Consider the following 20,444-nt stretch of genomic DNA (forward strand, 5'->3'; position numbering starts at 1 on the left):
TGAATTCGGATAGTTTACTATCCGAATTCGACCAAACTCGAATAGGATAATGAGGTATCCGAGCAACACTGCGGGTTGATCGGCGTTTACGCTATCAGAAACAGACCCGGGGTAAGAACACTGAGATATGTCTCCTACGCCTCTCCTCCACCCGTGTCACCTTCGCCAGAGCCAATGCAAATTGGGCAGTCAAAATTGACACGGGTGGAAAAGAATCGCAGGGAAACAGAACAGCTCTTTTTATACTGTGCAGAGGAGGGTCATAAGGTGCAGAATTGTCCCAAGAAGTCGGGAAACGCTGCCGCCTAGGTGAAGTCAGAGGTAATACCCTAGGCGCGCAGTCTTTACCTCTAAACGATAATCGCTTGCTCCTTCCCTGTTCTGTCACATGGGAAGGTCAGACTGTTTCCACTGAAGCTTTCTTAGACTCTGGCTCAGCGGCCAACTTTATGGATTACGAGTTTGCAAAAAAGTTGGGGATTCCCATACTTCCATTGGACTAGCAGGTTTTGGTCACTGCAGTAGATGACTCTCATCTGCAAAGTAGACATCCCCTGTCTCGGACCCCGGAGTTGGGTTTCAGCGTTGGGGTACTACATAAAGAGAGTCTACAGTTTCTGGTCTTGCGTATGGCTACCTCCACCGTTATTCTTGGAATGCCATGGTTACAGCTTCACTCACCTCAGATAAACTGGGTTTCAGGTCAGCTGACGAGATGGTCTACCCATTGTTATCATCACTGTTTAGCGAAAGTAACCGTGGGTAACACCAAGATTCAGGTTAAAGGTGTGCCAAGCCAATACGCAGAATTTGCAGACGTGTTTTGTCCCAAATCAGCTGATAAACTTCCCCCCCACCGTACCTTCGACTGTCCCATCGATTTAAGATCTGGTTGTATGCCTCCCAGAGGTCACCTCTATAATCTATCTGGGCCTGAGAAACTGGCAATGCAGGAGTATATCAAAGAAAATTTGGCTAAAGGGTTCATCCGCCCCTCTCGTTCACCAGCAGGGGCAGGATCTTTTTTGTAAAGAAAAAAGATGGAGGCCTTCGTCCTTGCATTGATTACCGAGGTTTAAACAAGATTACAGTGAAAAATCGTTATCCTCTGCCCTTGATTGACGATTTGTTCACTCAGGTTACTAACGCCAAGATTTTCTCAAAATTAGATTTAAGAGGCACATACAACCTAGTTCGTATCAGGGATGGTGACGAATGGAAGACGGCCTTCAACACACCCAACGGGCACTACGAGTACCTGGTGATGCCATTCGGGTTGTGTAACACCCCGGCCGTCTTCCAGAGGTTGATTAATGAGGTGTACGGGGAGGTGTTGGGGAAGTTTGTCCTAGTATATCTGGACGATATTCTGATCTTTTCGTCTAATCTCTCGGAACACCGAAAGCATGTCAAGTTTGTCCTAGGGAAGTTAAGACAGAATCTGCTTTACGCTAAACTTGAGAATTTTCTTTTCGAAGTGACCTCTGTTGCCTTCCTGGAGTACATTATCTCTACGTCTGGCCTCTCTATGGATCCTGGTCAGGTCTCTGCTGTCTTGGAGTGGCCTCAGCCTGTGGGACTGAAGGCGCTCCAAAGGTTTTTGGGCTTTGCCAACTACTACAGGAGGTTTATAAAGGGGTACTCTACAGTGGTCTCGCCCCTCACCAGTCTCACCAAAAAGGGGGCTCATACTTACCACTGGTCAGCAGAGGCACATACTGCTTTTTCCACACTGAAAAAAACTGTTCTGTTCTTGTGAGAAAATGCGGAAAAGCCACCACCAATACTCAAGGTGAGGCGGCTGACTCCGCGTTCAACATGGCAGCTGGCGCATAGTCGGAGCGTGGAGAAACCGCCGCATGCTCAAACAGGGCGGCAGATTCCGCGTCCAATGCGGCAAGTTGCTCACATAGGCCTGTTCCTCTCAATAAGGCGGAATGCGGAGTAAACGCCGCACGCTCAGACAGCGGTGCGGCGGATTCCGCATCTAACACAGCAGAAACATTACAACACATGACTGGTGTGGCTGGGACTAATAGTCCACACTGGTTTAGGAGGACGCGCGCGCGGGCAGAGAGGCAGGGCCTTTATGGCAGTCAGAAGAAGCCGGTCAGCTGACATTTTGCTGCAACTTTCATTGGTCCAGCACTTAGGGGTGGCACTGGAGAGCGCCAGTGTATATATACTGGGTGCTGGTCATTCATCTTGTGTCTGGCGTTGCGATCACTACGTGGTAGCACTCAGACCTTGTCAGTATCTGTGTTTATTAGACAGTTTCGTAGGTGTTGATGATCACGGAGCTCACACCTTAGCCTAGGAATTCTGTTATTATCTGTATTGTTATCTAGACCCGTTTCCAAGGTGTTGACGGCCAAGGAACTCACACCTTTGTCTAGGAATTCTGTACCATCTGTATTATTTGTATTATCCAGTCTAGTTCCTGGAGTGTGAGAATCTTGGAGCTCACACTCAAGTCAAGGCATTGTTGATTATCTGTTATGACCTTATGCCTTCCTGACCATTCTCCTGATCTCTGATTCTATACCTTTGTCTTTCTGAAACCTTGTTGCCAAACTCTGCTAGTCCTAGGATTCTGCATCCTGTCTCTGTACTATATCTGTCCGTGTGTTTACGACCTGGCCTGTCCGACCTCGAGAACTATCTCTCCTGTTAGGAGATAGTTCGCAGTTCTGTTAGTGACACTGTTCATTGGTGTCACTCACGTTCTGTCCTTCCCACGGTCTTAGCCTGGCTCCGTCCCTTGGGGAGCATCAGACCTGTGGAAGGAATCTGATCCATAGCAGTAGCTTTTACTGTCTAGCACTCTTCCTACGGGTGCTTTCCTCTAAGTATTACTGTTGCACCAAACACTCTCATCTCTCAGGTGTCCAGAGGTTAGTAGATATATCTGATTATCGGTGATACTGCAGATCATCAATAATCTGGTATATTCTGCATTCTCGGTGATGCTGCAGATCACCGGTAATCAGACCCTCTTTGTGTTACACCGATCGTTACAGTTCTGCACCCATATTGAGACATGTGGATGTCACCTTCCCCTTCATCGTGGGGGTGGATGCTTCAGAGGTGGAGGTGGGGGCTGTATTGTCTCAGCGTTTGGGTTTACAGGGTAAACTCCACCCATGCATCTACTTCTCTCGTAGATTTTCACCCGCAGAGAAAAACTACGATATAGGCAACCGGGAGCTTTTAGCCATCAAGTTAGCCTTTGAGGAATGGCGACATTGGCTAGAAGGTGCAGAACACACTATTACAGTTTATACAGATCATAAAAATTTGGAGTACATAGAGGGTGCCAAGAGACTTAGCCCCCGTCAGGCCCGATGGTCTTTGTTCTTCTCGAGATTCAGATTTGTAATTACGTATACCCCTGGTAGTAAAAACGTCAAGGCCGACGCCTTGTCCATGTGTTTCGAGTCCGAGACGGAACAGCCCCTGAGACCATTCTACCTCAGAAGGTGGTTTTGGCAGCCACTGAGACCTGGAAAGATTGGACAGTCACTCTGAGCCCTTACCAACAGGATGTTCCAGAGGGGAAGCCTGACGGGGTTATGTTTGTGCCACTACCTTTCCGTCTACAACTGTTACAGCTGTTCCATTCTCACAAAAATGCTGGTCACCCTGGGGCCACCAGAACTCAGAATTTGCTGGCCAGATGTGCTTGGTGGCCTACATTAGCAACAGACTGTAAGGAGTTTGTAAGAGAGTGTGCAGTGTGTGCTAGGGGTAAACCTTCTCGTCAGGCTCCTGTTGGTACTTTACAACCTTTACCAGTGCCGAGTGAACCTTGGACTCACTTGTCCATGGATTTTGTGGGAGAACTCCCCAGGTCTGAGGGCAAGATGGTCATTTGGGTAGTAGTAGACAGATTCAGTAAGATCGCTCACTTTGTCCCCTTGAAAGGACTCCCCTCGGCCCAGGAATTGGCCGATCTCTTCATCCAGCACATTTTCACAGGCTGCATGGCATTCCGGAAAATGTAGTGTCAGATCGGGAGTCCAATTTGTATCTAAGTTTTGGAGAGCTTTTTGCCATCAGCTGGACATGGATCTTGCATTCTCATCAGGCTACCACCCACAGACCAGTGGCCAGACCGAGAGAGTTAACCAGTCCCTGGAACAATTTCTTAGATGTTATGTTGCAGATGCGCAATCCGATTGGGTAACATTTTTGCCGTTTGCAGAATTTGCGCACAACAACCTGAAAAGTTCCTCTTCAGGGTTTTCCCCATTTCAGATATTGTAGGGAAGATCACCCAAGTTTGCCCCATTGCCAGTGGCATCTACACCATTCCCGGCCCTGGAGGACTGGCATAGGGCTTTGAAGGAGATTTGGGGAATGGTTAAGAGAAACTTGGGGAAAGCCTTCCAGACCCAGAAAAAGCAGGCAGACAAAAGGCGGTCCGTAGAGTGGAAATTCTCTCCAGGGGACTTGGTGTGGGTGTCTACTCGGCATTTGGCCTTGAAGCAACTGTCACCCAAACTGGGTCCTAGATTCATAGGACCTTTACCAGTGACCAGAAAAATTAATAACGTCACTTATGCTATTGATCTCCCAGCCAGCATGCGAGGCGTGAGATCATTCCATGTGTCTCTGTTAAAGCCGGCAGTGCATGTGGATTCCTCTCCCTGTAAAGGATTGCGGAGATGCTGCCGCGCGGTCTGGCGGCGGGGCGGCTGTTTTCTCGTTCAGAACGGCGGTTTCTGCACAGCAGCATGCGTCTGGTTTGTCTGAGCCTTCTAATGCACACAGATGGAGAGCTACACGCGCGTGCGCTGGGAGGCAGGACCTTTATGCCAGGAGGAGAGGGATCAGCTGATCAGGTTGGTCAGCTGATCCCAGCGCAGACTGTCATTGGCTGGGTGGCGCTGAGGAGCGCTGCACTATATATAGATTTCGCTGGTCAGTCTCAGGTTGTCTGCTGCTGCGAATACATACGTGTGAGCACTCAGACCATAGTCAGATCCCACAGTGTGTTAGAACCAGGTGGACCTGGGAATTCACACTTAGCCAGATTATGCTTGTGTCATTACTGTGTTATACTTTAGACCAGTTCCAGGGTGTTGTGACCAAGGACCTCACACCCAAGCTTAGGAATAATGTGTCATTGCTGTGTTATACTTTAGACCAGTTCCAGGGTGTTGTGACCAAGGACCTCACACCCAAGCTTAGGAATACTGTGTCAGAGCTGTGTTATACTTTAGACCAGTTCCTGGGTGTTGAGACCACGGACCTCACACTCTAGACTAGGCCTCTGCTTTATCTATTATGACCAATTGCTCTCTAGACCTCTCTCCTGCTTTCTGATTCGGTACCTTTGCATATCTGCCTACCTGTTGCCAAACCCTGCCTGTACCTGGTTACCGAATCAGCCTTCTGTCTCTGTACCTTTTCTGCTCGTGTGTTGCCGACCTGGACTGGCCGACCCTTCTGGCTGTCACTCATACCTTGAGTGTTCAGTCTGTTTGTACAACCTGTGACACTACCCCGCCAAGTGTCAGGTAGCTGCCAGTCAGGGGCTCTATACCTTAGGAGTCCTGTGGCTGCAGTATAGTCTGATTCCCAGCATTGCAGGGAATCACTGGCTCGCAGGTTATCTCTATCCCGTTTCCTAGGAGATAGTTCACACACAGCCAAGGGCCACCTGCTCCTCAGGTGGTCCATGCTCATTGTTATCTGCGTCTCCCGCCCCACGGGAGACAGCCTACAGTTGCACCAAAACACGTACACTTTATCAGGTGTCCAAAGGTAAGTCATACTTGTATTATTGGTGATTCTGCAGATCATCAATAATCGGGTATATATCTGTATTGTTGGTGATACTGCAGATCACCAATAATCAGATTCTCTCTGTGTGCTGACACCAATCGTTACACAACTACTGCACTGCACAAAGTTGGCCTTTATGGAAGAGTGGCAAGAAGAAAGCCATTGTTAACAGAAAAGCATAAGAAGTCCCGTTTGCAGTTGCCACAAGCCATGTGGGGGACACAGCAAACATGTGGAAGAAGGTGCTCTGGTCAGATGAGACCAAAATGGAACTTTTTGGCCAAAATGCAAAACACTATGTGTGGCGGAAAACTAACACTGCACATCACTCTGAACACACCATCCCCACTGTCGAATATGGTGGTGGCAGCATCATGCTCTGGGGGTGCATCTCTTCAGCAGGGACAGGGAAGCTGGTCAGAGTTGATGGGAAGATGGATGGAGCCAAATACAGGGCAATTTTGGAAGAAAACCTCTTGGAGCCTGCAAAAGACTTGAGACTGGGGCGGAGGTTCACCTTCCAGCAGGACAACAACCTTAAACATAAACCCAGGGCAACAATGGAATGGATTAAAACAAAACATATTCATGTGTTAGAATGACCCAGTCAAAGCCCAGATCTAAATCCAATCAAGAATCTGTGGCAAGATCTGAAAACTGCTGTTCACAAACGCTGTCCATCTAATCTGACTGAGCTGGAGCTGTTTTGCAAAGAAGAATAGGCAAGGATTTCAGTCTCTAGATGTGCAAAGCTGGTAGAGACATACCCTAAAAGACTGGCAGCTGTAATTGCAGCAAAAGCTGGTTCTACAAAGTAGTGACTAAGGGGGCTGAATAATTACGCACACCCCACTTTGCAGTTATTTATGTGTAAAAAATGTTTGGAATCATGTATAATTTTCGTTCCAATTCTCATGTGTACACCACTTTGTATTGGTCTTTCACGTGGAATTCCAATAAAATTGATTCATGTTTGTAGCAGTAATGTGACAAAATGTGGAAAACTTCAAGGGGGCTGAATACTTTTGCAAGCCACTGTATAAATGCTTGTGTTTGTTACCCCTCAGACCTCCTTTAAGCATTGGGCCCTGGGGCATAACTATAGGGAAGCAGCCTCTGCAATTGCAGCGGGGCCCTTCCTGACTATCCCTCAGATCAGGTGGTTTTGTGGCTACACTTGTTATGGGTGTGAAGATCACGATGGCCACACTTGTTTTATGACCCTTGTAAGATGGGCTCACAGACCATAAATAGCACCAAGGGGAGGCAAGGGAAGTGAACATTGCGGGGGGCATGAATTGTAGTTATGCCACTGATTGGGCCTTGTTGGTTTACCTTATTAATAGCAGTTAAAGCGGATCCGAGATGAAAACTATAACAAGTAATTTGTCTATATATCTTATCTAAAGTTTAGATTACACAGCAAATCTAACTGCAAACAGCTGCAACAGTATATGATTATTTCTTCCTGTGATACAATGAGAGCGGCCATGTTCTGTTTGTCATCATTACACAGGTAATCTGCAACTGTATATCCACCCCTCAGCCTGTGAAAAAATCACTCCCCCCTCCCCTCTGCCTCTGAAATCTCTGGCTAGTAACCTCCTCCTCCTCCTGCCCACACTGAACTCCCATAAGCCCTTGCTACATGGGTCTAAGTGCCTTGGCGTTTTGGAAAAAACTCTGGGCGAGGCTTGTTTAGTTTATAGGGAATTAGAGTATTAATAAAATAAAGTATTTGGCTTGAGGAATGCCCTATAAACTATATGTAAGGAACACAATAATACAATGAGTAAAAGTTAATCTCGGATCCACTTTAAAGGTGTCTGTCGGCTCCAGGGTCCCCATTTAATCATTCAAGATGCCTTTAAATTTTCAACTCATAGGTAGTCAACTGGAAGCGCCCTGAGGTCCTTTGCAGCCTTGCAGGCTATGCCAACACACCTCATTCAGCACGTTCCTACAGCAACAGTATTGCGCATGTATGAAGTCAATGTATCAGAAAGGCGGCAGTATCATGATGGCCCAAGTGTACAGCGTGGTAGCTGTGCCCGATTCTGTGCAAAAGACACTTTAGAATTTTAGATACTACTGCCTTTCAGTTAGGCCCCTGTCACACTGGAGAGCATTTGGGGATAGTATTTGTAAAAAAAAAAAAAACGCATCCATTGACTTGCATTAAAATCATGGCAAAAGTGCTGCGATGGCGATTTTTCTAAAAATCATGATTGTGGTTATTTTACCACGATTTTACTGCAAGTCAATAAAAGTGTTTGATTCTTTTAAATGAAAACAACCTGCAAAACACTCTTTGGTGTGACAGGACCAGGCCCTCAGGCCCCCCATCCAGCCTAGGCCGTGAAGCTGGGGCGTGAAGAAGCCACACCACCTTGGCCCCACAGTCACATTTGCTTCTGCTGCTGGAGACTCCAGTGCTGCCCAGGTGAGCTTTTTTTCCACTGCTGTGTCCCAAGGAGAGCCAGGTTTTTTTGCAGGCCATTGCCACTACATTGCGGCCGTTTGGGGAAGCGAAAGAAGGCACCTCTTATGTGACTCTAGGGGGGTGTTCTGGGAGGGAGGCCATGTGCAATCTGTGTGTATGAGAGAGATCTGTGTCTGTGTGTGCTCTGAGCGCGCATGTGTGAGATCTGGGCGTATGTATGCCTGTGATCTGCATCTGAGTGATCTTCGTGCACATTATGTGTGTGTGTATATGTGTGTGATGTGCGTGCATGCGTGTGAGAGATCTGCGTGTGTGTTTGGGGGTGTGGCTTGTGCTGAGAGGCAGGGCTTAAGGTGCCAGAACTTCTGTGCCTATAGGCTCCTCAGCTCTAAATCCAGCCCTGGACAGGACCCATACACAGACTTCATGCATGCGCTATACTGGTGCAGGAGGTGCCAGCTGTGCAGGTGCTCGGAGAGGTACCCCCATGTGTGGTTGGGGGGGGGAGGATAACAGCCAGATCTGCAGCTGCTCTCTCCCACAGATGAATGAGCTGCTCTGCAACTCCATCAGTAAGTTGAATTCCTACATCATGCCCACAGCTCTGTTAGTGATGTGAATCTGAAGCAAAAATAAACTTATGAGATAAGATAATGAATAGTATATGTAGCACGGATAATAAATAGAACATTAGTAGCAAAGAAAAGAGTCTCATATTGTTCCCCTGTACAGGAAAGGTGCATACACACCTTCGATGGATGTCACCCTTTGGGGATCGGGTCCTCTTGGGCATTGCGGGGTGCACAGCTGCCAGTCAGCGGTTTAGTTGATGACATGTACTGTTGCAAACATTGGTCCACATGACAGCACAGGGGCCCCAGGTCTCTCTCACTCACTGGGGCCCCTAAACCACCATGCGACACCTAGAGGGAAGTGTGGGCAAGCCCTGGACCTCTCACCTCCAGGGAACTCACCCCACCACCTCTAAACTGAATGCCAACTGCAACAAACACAATTGCTAACTTCCAGCTAGAGCAATATCCTGCCTCTAAATGGCCAGCAGACGCCAGTCAGCCAATCAGGTGTACTGTCATACACCCTTTGCCTGCTGTACCAAATCTAGCAGGAATTACATAAATTAGCATTCAGGTGGGAGGCTTTGGTTGGACACAATCGTGAATTGCATCGTTTACAGGGACGCCCCGTGTAGGCAAATCTCCCACACGGTCCCCTTCCTAACCACTCACCTATCAACCGCATCCTAGAAGCTGCAAAAAATAAATTTGAAATCACAAGCACTGGTCCACATGACAGCCCAGGGGCCCTAGGTCTCTCTCACTCGCTAGGGCCCCCATGCGACACCTAGAGGGAAGTGTGGGCAAGCCCTGGACCTCTCACCTCTAATGTGTGATGTCACGTCACACATGCGCCAACCTGTCATCCCTTTTACCCTCTGCATAGCAACAGTACATGTCATCAACTAAACCGCTGACTAGCAGCTGTGCACCCCGCGATGCCCAAGGGGACCCGATCCCCAAAGGGCGACATCCATCAAAGGTGTGCATGCACCTTTCCTGTACAGGGGAACAATATGAGACTCTGGCAGGCAGGGGAGTGCCGTGCACAATAGGATCGGCCGCCACTGGGGGCAAGTTGCTCTGCTAGGAAGATGCCATGAAGGTTGGGGGTCGCGAACCTCTGTACACAGGCCTGATTATCATCTGAGGCGGATGTTATCAGCCACCTCAGCAAACTTCAGTGTGTGAGGCTGAAGAGTTTAAAAAAATCTGGAGTTGCTACCTGTGGAAAAGACCTTCTCTGAGCTAGTAGACCAACTGGTCTTTTCTGAAGGACAACTGAAGTGAAAGTGATATGGAGGCTGCCATATTTATTTCCTTTTAAACAATACCAGTTGCCTGGCGGCCATGCTGGTCTATTTGGCTGCAGTAATGTCAATCGCACCAGAAACAAGCATGCAGCTAATCTTGTCAGATATTACAATATTTTCAGAAACATCTGATCTGCATATGCTTGTCCAGGGGCTATGGCTAAAAGAATTAGAGGCAGAGGATCAGCTGGATAGCCTGGCAACTTGTATTGCTTCAAAGGAAATAAATATGGCAGCCTCCATATCCCTCTCTCTTCAGTTGTCCTTTAAACAGCCAACAGACAGTGAGAGACAGCTTTAGATAAGGTTTTACTGCAGAAAAGATTAAAGGATCATTACTTCTGCTTTGTTTTACATCTTAAAGATAACCTGAACTGAAAATAAAAAGTCAAAATAACCATAAACAGGTCATACTTACCTCCTGTGTAGTCTACTCCTCAATCTCTTTCTTCTCTCCTGTGTCCCATTTGTCCACTGTGATCAATGGAATTCTCTGGCCTCCACTTTAAAAATGGCCATTACCCCATAACAGCTTCCTGGTCAGCACACTGTTAGACTGTAATATCACCCACTTGAGCCATAGGGAACCATGGACATTACCTTGCACATTCAGTTGTAACTGACAGCTGCTGATATCTAACTGACAGCAAATGGTATATTTCAGTTCTGACAAAATATTGTCAGAACTGAAATGGATCACTGTAAGAAGAAAATGGTGAGCTTCTGACAGGAATTGACAGTGAGGTAAGTATGTAATATACATTTGCAGCTGTGTCATGTGTTTATTTTAATTAATTTTACTCACTTCAGGTTCCCTTTAAACATCTGGAAATATGCCTGAGAAGGGGACTAGATCCCAGAAAGCTTGCATGATTTAACTTTTATCAGTTAGCCATTAAAAGGTATTACTTTTACAAAACTTTATTTTCTACCTACATACTTTTTTTTCTGTGATGCCAAAAGTGCATCACTTCTGACCTTTTTTTTCTTTTTTTTTCCCAACTCAGCTCAGTGTCCATTTTCCCTTCCACAACAAATATCACCTACTGTAGATAACAGGCTTACACCACTGTGAAAACTCTTCAAAGGGGGGATTCAATTACTTTCCTCTGGTCATAGTGTCCTTATCTTATCCATAGGAGGCTTTCTGTTATTAGTATGCTTAGATACGCTTGATACTGTAGCTAAGAGGAAAAATATGTCACAATCCCACTGGCACTGCACAGTTCCTGCAGTTAGGCAAAGTCACTCAGACCAGAAAAAAATAAAAATAAATTGGGGAACATATAGGGGCCTATTTTAGGGGAAAAAATGGTGTCTCTATATATATTTAGAGTATTCGGGGGGATGTTACATCCACCCTTTAAAGGAAACATCAGGGAATCCAAAACATAAAACAAATTTTTATCCAGGTCGGCAACCCCTGCGCATGCGCAGCTGCACCGCTCGCACACCTGTTGCCCGAAGCATTCTGTGCAGTTGTAGTACTTCTGCGCCTGCGCAGAACACTCCCGGCGGCAAGAGTGTGAGCACAAGCAGCGCAGCCGTGCACTTTCACATGCATAGGGGCTACTGACCTGGTCTGTTCAGCTATGGAGGGGACTACGGAAGACCCGTTGAGACCGGAGCTGCAGCAAGGGACGCATAGGCTTCCAGGGGCTGGAGGAAGCCCCGGGTGAGTACATTTTTGGTTTTCCTTATGCTTCCTTTAACCTCCTTGCCGGTCTAAAAAATCCAGCAAGGAGGCAGCGCCGCACTTTTTTTTTATTTTATTTTTTTAAATCATGTAGCGAGCCCAGGACTCGCTACATGATAGCCGCTGAGTGGCGGCATCCCCCCACCCACTCCGATCGCCTTCGGCGATCAGAGTATGCAGGAAATCCCGTTGAGAACGGGATTTCCTGCAGGGCTTCCCCGGTCGCCATGGCGACGGGGCGGGATGACGTCATGGACGTCGGGACATCACAGGGAATCCCGAACCGCCGCTCAGCGCTGTCTGGCACTGATTGGCCAGGCTGCGCAGGGGTCTGGGGGGGGGGCGGCTCGGCGCGGCGAATCGGCGGCGATCGCGTACTACACGCAGCTAGCAAAGTGCTAGCTGCGTGTAGGAAAAAAAAATCGGCCCAGCGGGGCCTGAGAAATCCTCCTGCGCAGGTTACCCCGAGCTGAGCTCGGGTAACCGGCAAGAAGGTTAAGCAGATGTCTGTGCCTGTTTTGTAAATAATGCACATTTTACATACTGCATTAAACTATGTAGGGACAGTCAAAAATGATACCTATTCAGATATTGTCACAACAATATTGACACCACTTTTGTGATCAAAACCTTTTCGGCCTTTTAAAGCAAGTTGAAGGTGCTGTTTGTGAGTCAGTTTACGGTGTAAAAATGCAGATTAAAGTAATGAGATTGAAGGTATTCCAATCCACGCACAGAAGGCATGACAGATAAAGCAGACTTTACAGGGTGTTCAGGCTGTGATAGCCTCTTTGCTGGACAGCTTAATGCTGAATTGGGTTATCAAGATATCAGATACTCCTGCTGCCAATATAAATCACCACTGACATTTGTTATGGAAAGTGTCCAGATCAGCAGATCTCAGTGAACAACTTTGAGCAAATATAGTAGTTTGAGTCTGTGCCAGGCATCATGGAGGCTGCTGAACATGTACCCTGTGATTGCTGCACAGAAGCAGCTACCAGTGTTGCCAACCTTACACGTTATTTTTTACTGACAAATACCTAAAAATTTACTGACAAAAGATTTTTTTTTACTGACAAAATCCCCTGCGCGGCGCGCCGAAAATGGGCGTGGTCACGCAACCGAATGTGGGCGTGGTCATGGGTGGGGCCAAATATACATCATTTTAGTATTGCTGTAAAAGGTCTGCCAGGGAAGTTTGAGCTCTGCCATAGTGTGTCCCTTCCCCCAAAATACATGTAATCTTACAGCATTTCACCAAAAATCCATGTAATCTGGCAGAGGTTCTTCCAAAATACAGATAATATGGCAGTGGTTCCCAAAAAATAGATGTAATCTGGCAGCAGCGATTCCCCCAACATACACATAATCTGGCAGCAGTTCCCCAAAATACATTTAATCTGACAGCAGTGGTTCCCCAAAAACAGGTAGCCCCAGGTCTATAGGTGTCCCCAGAATAGGTGGCCAGGGGGAGAGATGTCCCCAGAACAGGTAGCCAGGGGGAGAGATGTCCCCAGAACAGGTAGCCAGGGGTATATGTAGGCAGGGGTACAGGGCCGGTTCTAGACTGGCACATATGAGGGGGCAGTCAAATGGGTAGAGGGGGCAACATGCTCGAGGAAACTTTGCACGCCGCAGTGACAAAAGTGGGCATGGCAAGTAAATACACATGAGAGATAGCGTTTCCCCACTAAATGCACATAAGAGACAGCGTTTCACCAGTAAATGCACATAAGAGACAGCCTTTCACCAGTAAATGCACATAAGAAACAGCCTTTCACCAGTAAATGCACATAAGAGACAGCCTTTCACCAGTAAATGCACATAAGAGACAGCCTTTCACCAGTAAATGCACGTAATGAGAGACAGTTTTTCACCAGTAAATGCATGTAATAAGAGACAGCTTTTCACCAGTAAATGCACATAATAAGAGACAGCTTTTCACCAGTAAATTCACATAATAAGAGACAGCTTTTAACCAGTAAATGCACATAATGGCAAACAGCCAGTGTCCTCAGTATATGTAGCCAGCAGATATATGTGCCCAGTATATGTAGCCAGAGGTATATGTCCCCAGTATATGTAGGCAGGGGTATATGTGCCCAGTATATGTAGCCAGAGGTATATGTCCCCAGCATATGTAGCCAGGGGTATATGTGCCCAGTATATGTAGCCAGAGGTATATGTCCCCAGCATATGTAGCCAGGGGTATATGTGCCCAGTATATGTAGCCAGAGGTATATGTGCCCAGTATATGTAGCCAGGGGTATATGTGCCCAGTATATGTAGGCAGGTGTATATGTCCCTAGTATATGTAGTCGGGTATATGTCCCCAGTATATGTAGGCAGGGGTATATGTCCCCAGTATATGTAGCCAGGGGTATATGTCCCTAGTATATGTAGTCGATGATACGAGGTCGACTGGCACACCATGTCAATTCTCCAAGCAAATTTATTGTTTGCACAGCATGACAATTGTTTCGGGGCCACGGAGGGTCCCCTTCATCAGATAAAGTGCAGACATACAATCAGTGCAGAGTTCAAACAGCTATATATATCAACTAAGAACCATCCCCAGGCATCCAACAAAGACTTCCCCCTTAATTAGCATACTAATTCCACTCAATGCAATAACATTCCATAATGGTCACAATGGGATAATCACCCATTGTTACATACCTGATCTCCATAAGTGGTCCTAACTGATGTCCCTGTGCCTGCCCATCGATGCATCCCACGAGTTCAGCAGCCGCCTGCGCGATTGCAAACTGCCTAGCCGCGGTCTGCGGCTCGGAACTCGCGCCATCCGCCGCCTGTATGAATATTCAGCCGTTAGGCTGATCGTGCGGTGTCCCGGGCCGTTGTCATGGCAACCTGACAAGCAGGCCGCCATGACCAATCAGAAGCGTGAATGGGCGTGTCCTGTGACGCCGTCACCTTCCCCGATCGGCCAGAGCTCCCTCAATGATGCGGACTCCGAGCGGGGGGGGCGTGTCATCAATGATGACAACGCCCACTGGCTAAAACTAGCTCTCCCATTGGCAGGGGGCACGACTAAGCGCGCTCACACTCCGCCTACCCGACTCGGTGCAAGGTAACCTTGGTTACCAGTACGCATAGACGGCTATGCCTAATCCGTGGATGCATCTATGTGCATGCACACAATATGAAAATCAAAGAGTTCACTAGAGCACATTATGCTGTAAAGAAAGGGAAGATAAAAAGGAGTGAAAACGAAGGTTATAGAAAGAGGGGGAAAGGGGGAGAGATGAAAAAGAGGGAAACATTCAGATATAGAGATGCCTATCACCCATATGAATAAAACCACAGTGCAGCATATGACATTACAGTTACAGTACTCAGCTAAGGAACATTATATGTTATACCCCCACATGCTCCTGTTTTCCACATATAACAATGCTCCAAAACAGACATAGAAAGAAGTCCCTGATAAGAGCCACTTAAAACAAGCGAACAATATAATCTAGACAAGTCATCTTTCATCAAGAAAACATGAAAGCGGATTCATTTGATTCAAACCTTTCGGTTGCAATGTTCCTAGTGTGTAGATCCAGTATGCCTCTCTCTGTAGAAGCAGTTTGTCTCTATCCCCACCTCTCCTTGGCTTTTTCACCTGGTCAATCACCAGACCCCTCAGTTCACTGACACGGTGACCTTTCTCAACAAAATGTATGGCGACAGGTTTTGTAACGTCCAATATTTTGCCCTTCAATTTTGCTTCTATTGCTATTTTAATGTCACTTCTATGATGCTGAAATCTGACCTTGAAGCTCCCTGTTGTCTTGCCAACATATCCCATTCCGCATGGGCACTTAAGCAAGTATGTACAGTACTCAGTATTGCAATTATAATAATCGTGTATGAAATACTTTCTCCCACTACTAGGATGCACAAAATATTCGCCAGTAATCAAAGAGTTGCACACATTACAATTATGGCATCGATAACATCCTCTCTTGTCTGAAAATTTAAAGGGTGACCCACAATATTTATCATAGGGGTCTGCTTGCACAAGCATGTCCTTCAGACTTCTATTTGATCTATAGGAGAATAAAGGTTTCTCTTTCAATAGCGGGTTCAAGTTCACGTCAGCCTGTAATATGGACAAATTCTTTGCAACACAGCTCTTGATACGCCCAGACATGGGGTTGTAATCCTGTACAAAGGGGATACCATTCTTGCTCACCCGTGCTGTACCCCCTGAGTGAATCTCTTTTGCCTTCACAATGGCACTGGTAAGCACTGTTTCTGGGTATCCTCTCTCCATAAATCTCATTTTCATACTGCCAAGTTCAAGTTCAGCATCTTTCCCAAAAGTGCAGATTCTTAGGACCCTTAAAAATTGTGAGACAGGTAAGCCCTTCATAAGGTGGGTTGGGTGTGCACTATTGTACTGGAGTAATGTGTTACGATCTGTTGGCTTTCTATACAGGGTAGTCATAAGACCACCCTCCGTTTTCCTCACCATAACATCCAGAAATGGGACCTCCTGATTAGATATCTCTGGATTAAACACGATGCCTTCCATCAAGGTGTTCAAGTATGCGATAAACTGCCCCAATGATTCCTGTCTGCCATTCCATATCATGAACACGTCGTCTATGAATCTAGTCCAAAAGACGACGTGCTCACGATACAGTGGCGAGGTGTACACCCTATTTTCCTCCAGGTACCCCACGAACAAATTAGCATAGGCCGGAGCTGCCGAGCTGCCCATGGCAGTACCCCGGCACTGTCTATACCATGTCTTTTCAAATCTGAAACAATTTGTGGTTAGTATCAATTCCAAGCCTGCCAAAATGAATTCTGTGGGCAACAAAGCATCATCCAATTCCAACAAAAAATGTCTTACCGCTCCCAGTCCAGCTGTGTTCGGAATTGAGGTATAAAGAGACCCGATGTCCATTGTACACAAGATCATGTCTCGGGTATCCACTGAGATCTGCTCCAGCTTGCTCAAGAAGTGATTGGTATCCTTTAAATATGCAGGCAAAGACTGTACAACAGGTTGCAGCTGAAAATCAATAAACTGTGCAATAGGTTGAGTAACTGAATCTGTACCTGAAATGATTGGACGAAACTTCAAGGGCGCCAATCCCTTATGAATTTTAGGTAATCCATATATAACCGGTCGTTGTGGAAACTCTGGTGATAAAAACTTACTTTCACTTTCTGTAATCCAGTTGTTATTGATGCCAAGTGCGAGAAGTTCATCTAATTGTTTTAGAATCTTCAAAGTTGGATCATGCGGAATCTCTTGATAACTAGTATTATCCGCCAGCATTTCTTTAATGCCCGTGCTGTATTGTTTGTAATCCATAACAACAATGGCTCCCCCTTTATCAGCAGGTTTAATTATTATGTCTCTGTTGTTTTTTAACGATTTGATGGCTTGTCTTTCGTTCCATGTTAGGTTAGATTTGTTCACTTTTCCTTTATTGTTGTGTTGTAGGACATCATGTCTTATTGTATTAGTGAACGTTTCAATACTAGAGAAGGATCCCGGTGGTATGAATGAACTTTTTAGTTTAAATTTAGAAGATTGCGTTGCCATAGTAGTGTTCGGTTTTTCATAAAAGAATTGTTTAAGTTTCAGCATACGTTCATATTTAAACAGATCCACCTCAAATTCCGAGCCGCAGACCGCGGCTAGGCAGTTTGCAATCGCGCAGGCGGCTGCTGAACTCGTGGGATGCATCGATGGGCAGGCACAGGGACATCAGTTAGGACCACTTATGGAGATCAGGTATGTAACAATGGGTGATTATCCCATTGTGACCATTATGGAATGTTATTGCATTGAGTGGAATTAGTATGCTAATTAAGGGGGAAGTCTTTGTTGGATGCCTGGGGATGGTTCTTAGTTGATATATATAGCTGTTTGAACTCTGCACTGATTGTATGTCTGCACTTTATCTGATGAAGGGGACCCTCCGTGGCCCCGAAACAATTGTCATGCTGTGCAAACAATAAATTTGCTTGGAGAATTGACATGGTGTGCCAGTCGACCTCGTATCATTGACATTGGATTGATGTTGCCTTCACATCGAGACTGAGCACCCAGACTACACACGGTAAGGTGTGCCAATCTTAAACCTGCAATCACATTAGTATATGTAGTCGGGTATATGTCCCCAGTATATTTAGGCAGGGTATATGTGCCCAGTATATGTAGCCACAGGTATATGTCCCAGTATATGTAGTCAGGGAAGGTTATATGTGCCCAGTATATGTAGCCAGATGTATATGTGCCCAGTATATGTAGCCAGAGGTATATGTGCCCAGTATATGTAGTCAGGGGGTATATGTGCCCAGTATATGTAGCCAGGGGTATATGTGCCCAGTATATGTAGTCAGGGGTATATGTGCCCAGTATATGTAGTCAGGGGTATATGTGCCCAGTATATGTAGTCAGGGGTATATGTGCCCAGTATTTGTAGGCAGGTGTATATGTCCCTAGTATATGTAGTCGGGTATATGTCCCCAGTATATGTAGGCAGGGTATATGTGCCCAGTATATGTAGTCAGGGGTATATGTGCCCAGTATATGTAGTCAGGGGTATATGTGCCCAGTATATGTAGGCAGGTGTATATGTCCCTAGTATATGTAGTCGGGTATATGTCCCCAGTATATGTAGGCAGGGTATATGTGCCCAGTATATGTAGTCAGGGGTATATGTGCCTAGTATATGTAGTCAGGGGTATATGTGCCCAGTATATGTAGCCAGGGGTATATGTGCCCAGTATATGTAGCCAGGGGGTATATGTGCCCAGTATATGTAGTCAGGGGGTATATGTGCCCAGTATATGTAGCCAGGGGTAATGTGCCCAGTATATGTAGTCGGGTATATGTCCCCAGTATATGTAGTCAGGGTTATATGTGCCCAGTATATGTAGCCAGGTGACACCCCCCCCCCCCCCAGCAGGAGGACAGCAGCGCAGTGAAGGGAGAGCTGTGGCATCAGCGATGAAGAAGGGGGGCACTATCCCCCCCCCTTCTCTCACCTTAGTGCTCTCCCTCCCTCGCTGCCCCCTCCTGAACTAGTGGCTGGCTGGCAGGCGGCAGCGCAGCGGGCGAGACTTACCTTCTTTCTTGTCGCCGGCGTGGGATGATTTGCCGCTACTACTCTGGTCTGGTTCAGACCAGAGCAGCAGAACTTCCGGCGCTTGGAGCGAGACGGAAGGTAAGTCCCGCCCGCTGCCAAACGCCACCACTCAGTCAGCACTTAGATCAGGAGGGGACAGTCAGCGAGGGAGGGAGAGCACTAAGGTGAGAAAAGGGGGGGGGGGATATTGCCCCCCTTCTCCACCGCTGCCCACAGCTCTCCCTTCACTGCGCTGCTGTCCTCCTGCAACAAAGCAGGCGGCCGAGTGGCCGCCCTTTTAAAGACGCTGCTGAATTCCTTACGGAATTCACGGGCAGCTTATTTAGTATCAATATTTACGGGCTGCCCGTAAATTTACGGGCGGTTGGCAACACTGGCAGCTACTCTTTGAAGTAAACTGGTAGTGTTTGTTAACACCTTTATTCTCATCTACCTGCCTATCATGCTATTAATTAGGGCATCAGTTTTTGATCCATTCCATTAGCTCACGGTCAATGTGATGCGTCTGTCGCTCCGGAATTATCGCAGCCTCCCCAAACTAGTGGTCCATTCGCCACAAGTTAGCTCCGTTAAACAGGCCGTTTTTTATGCGAATGTGAACCAGCCCTTTGCACACCTGGAATCAGTATAGAGCTAGGGGATCATAAACACCTGATTTTCCTACCAGTTCATAGTCACTCACTTAACCACTTCTCAAATTTCCGACACTATATCTACACCCTGCGGGAGGATTGTTCCCATTCCAAGGATGTAAATATACATCAACTGCCACGATCACCACTGTGAGTGCTGCCACACATGCTCGCGTGCGCGTTCTCCTCACCACCCATTAGTTCAACACAGTTCCCATTCACCGATCTAAGTGCCTGTGATCAATGATCACTGGCATCATTGAGATGCTGGGGGTCATTGTTGACTAAAGTGAAAGTACCCACGTGACTTCCTGTAACGCATGTATGCAGTACACAACACACATGTGGAATAAAGTGGGGGAACATCTAGTGGCCAAATAGTAAAATTACACGCTACTACATCCCATAAAAAAATACATAAAATATCCCTTTAAATAACCTCTTACCTCCCCTCCTATAGTTACCAAAATAAAATATTTTTATTAGAAAAACATTGAAAAATATTTACCTTAAGGACTCAACTTTTTTTAATATGTATATCATGAGGGTATATTACTTATATTTTTTGCAAATAAGGGCTTGTAATTAGTAACAGACGTAAAACTGAAAAAATATACCTCTATTTCAAAAGAAATTATTATCGCCATACATTGTGTTAGGGACATAATTTAAATGGTGTGATAACTTCAGCCAGTTGCCAGCTACTGTGCATGTGCGGCCCTGGCTGCACGTCTTGTTGATCGCACTCCCTTGGCTAGAAGCATTTGGCTCAAGCTCAGTTGAAATTTTTACAAACTGCACAAGCGCAGAACACACCCGTCCATTGAGCAGCCAGGGGCGAGCATGCAGCTTTTAGAGGAACGCA

Source organism: Hyperolius riggenbachi, chromosome 9 (genome assembly GCF_040937935.1).
Source record: "Hyperolius riggenbachi isolate aHypRig1 chromosome 9, aHypRig1.pri, whole genome shotgun sequence".
In the NCBI taxonomy this organism is placed as follows: Eukaryota; Metazoa; Chordata; class Amphibia; order Anura; family Hyperoliidae; genus Hyperolius; species Hyperolius riggenbachi.